We start from the raw sequence: 2935 nt of genomic DNA on the forward strand, positions 1-2935 counted from the left end.
TCCAGACAACAAGGAAACAGCAGCCTTAAATGACACACAAGATCAACTGGATTTAACTGATCTCTTCAGACATTTCAACCCAAAGTAGCAGGATATACATTCTTTTCAAGTGCTCACGGTACATTCTCTAGGATAGACCACACGTTAGGACACAAAACAAGTCTCAATAAACTTAAGAAGATTGAAATCATATGAAGCATCTTCTCTGATCACAATGGCATGAAACTAGAAATCAACTACATAGAAAAACTGAAAAACATTCAAACACTTGGAGGCTAAATAGCATGTTATTAAATAACAAATGGATTAAAACTGAGATCAAGGAAGAAATAAAAAATTTCCTTGAAACAAATGAAAATGAACATACAACAACCCCAAATCTAGGAGACACGGCAAAGCAAACCTGAGAGGGAAGTTCATAGCATTACAGGTATACCTTAAGAAGCAAGAAAAGCTCAAATGAACAACCTAACTCTGCACCTAAAATAACTTGAATGGTAACAACAAAAAGTCCAAAGGAAGCAGAAGGAAAGAAATAATAAAGATTAGAGCAAAAATAAATGACAGAGGCTAAAAAATAATACAAAAGCTGAAAAAATAACCAAGAGCTGGATCTTTGAAAAGGTAAACAAGATTGATGAATCTTTAACAAGACTCATTAAAAAAGAGTGGACTCAAAAAATAAAATTAGAAATCAAAATGGAAAAGTAACAACTGACATCACAGAAATACAAAGGATTTTAAGAAAATACTGTGAAGATCTATATGACAAAAAATTTAACAACCTAGGAAAAATGGATAAATTCCTAGAAACATAAAATCTTCCAAAACCCAATCTGGAGGACTCAGAAAACCTAAACAGACAGATTACAACAAATGAAATTGAAACAGTTATTTAAAAACTCCCAGCAAACAGAACTCCTGGAATGGATGGCTTCACAGGTGAATTTTACCAAATATTCAAAGAAGAACTAACACCTATTCTTCTCAAGCTATTCCAAAAAATTCAAGTGGACAGAAGACTTCCAAGCTCATTTTATGAAGCAAGCATTATCGTCATTCCAAAACCAGGTAAGGAAACTACAAATAAAAAAACTATAGGCCAATATTCCTGATGAACGTAGATGATAAAGTTCTCAACAAAATATTAGCCAACCAAATACAGCAATATATTAAAAAGATCATACATCATGATCAAGCAGGCTTTATTCCGGGGAAGCAAGGCTGGTACAATATTCCCAAATCAATAAATGTGACTCATCACATAAACAAAATGGACAAAAATTACATGATTATATCAATAGATGCAGAAAACGCATTTGATAAAATCCAGCACACACTTATGATCAAAATTCTTAGCCAAGTGGGAATGCAGGAAACATACCCCAACATAATAATGGCTATCTATGACAAACCAACAGCCAACATTATACTCAAAGGGCAAAAATGAAAAGCAATTCCCTAAAGATTAGGAACAAGGCAGGGTGTCCCCTTTTATCACTCTTACTTAAGATAATTCTGGAAGTCCTAGCCACAGCAATCAGACAAGATGAAGAAATAAAAGTCATCCAAATTAGAAAAGAAGTAAAACTGTCATTATTTCCTGATGACATGCTACTGTACATCAAAAACCCTAAAATCTCAGTCACAAAACTACTAGACCTGGTAAACAAATTTGGCAAAGTGGCAGGATATAAAATTAATATTCAGAAATCACTGGCATTTTTATACACTAACAATAAACTGTCAGAAGAAGATATTAAGAAAACAATCCCCTTCACTATTGCAAAAAAGAAAAAATAAAGTATCTAGGAATAAATGTAATCAAGGAGGTAAAAGACTTGTACTAGAAAAATTATAAGACACCAAAAAAACAAATCAAGAAAGATACAAACAAGTGGAAGCATACACCATGCTCCTGGATAGGAAGAATTAACATCGTTAAAATGTCTATACTACTCAAAGCAATCTGTAGATTCAATGCCATATCTACTAAAATACCAATGGCATATGTCAGAGATCGAGAGAAAATATTCCAAAAATTTACATGGAACCATAAAGAACCCAGATAGCCTCAGCAATCTTGAAAATGAAGAACAAAGTGGGAGATATCACACCTCCTGATATTGTTATACTACAAGGTCAGTGTAATCAAAACAGCTTGTTAGTGGCATAAGGACAGGCATACAGATCAATAGAATAGAACAGAGAACCCAGAAATAAACACACACCTTCATAGCCTATTGATATTTGACAAAGAAGGAATAGTATACAATGGAGTAAAGACAGTCTCTTTAATAAATGGTGTTGGGGAAACTAGACTGGTACATGCAAAAAAAAAAAAAATGAAACTAGACCACCAGCTCAACATTCACAAAACAAACTCAAAATGGATAAAAGACTTAAGCGTAAGTCATGAAACAATAAAAATCTTGGAAGAAAACAGACAATAAACTTTCTGATATCTCTTGTAGCAATAATTTTGTTGTTATGTCTCTACGGGCAAGTGAAATAAAAGACAAAATAAACAAATGGGACTTTATCAAACTATAAAGCTTTTCCACAGCAAAAGACACCATTAACAAAATAAAAAGACAGCCCACACAATGAGAGAAGATATTTGCCAATACGTCTGATAAGGGGTTAATAACCAAAATTTATAAAGAACTTCTAAAACTCAACCCCAGGAAGGTCCACAATTCAATTAAAAATGGGTAAAGGAACTGAATAGACACTTCTCCAAAGAGGACATACAGATGGACAATAGGCATATGAAAAAATGTTCAATGTCACTAATTATCAGAGAAATGCAAATTAATACCACAATGAGATACCACCTCACACCTGTCAGAATGGCGCTCATTAACAAATCAACACACAAGTGCTGATGAGGGTGTGGAGAAACAGGAACCCTTCCTGCACTGCTGGTGGAAAT

This window comes from Saccopteryx bilineata, chromosome 1 (genome assembly GCF_036850765.1).
Source record: "Saccopteryx bilineata isolate mSacBil1 chromosome 1, mSacBil1_pri_phased_curated, whole genome shotgun sequence".
Lineage (NCBI taxonomy): Eukaryota > Metazoa > Chordata > Mammalia > Chiroptera > Emballonuridae > Saccopteryx > Saccopteryx bilineata.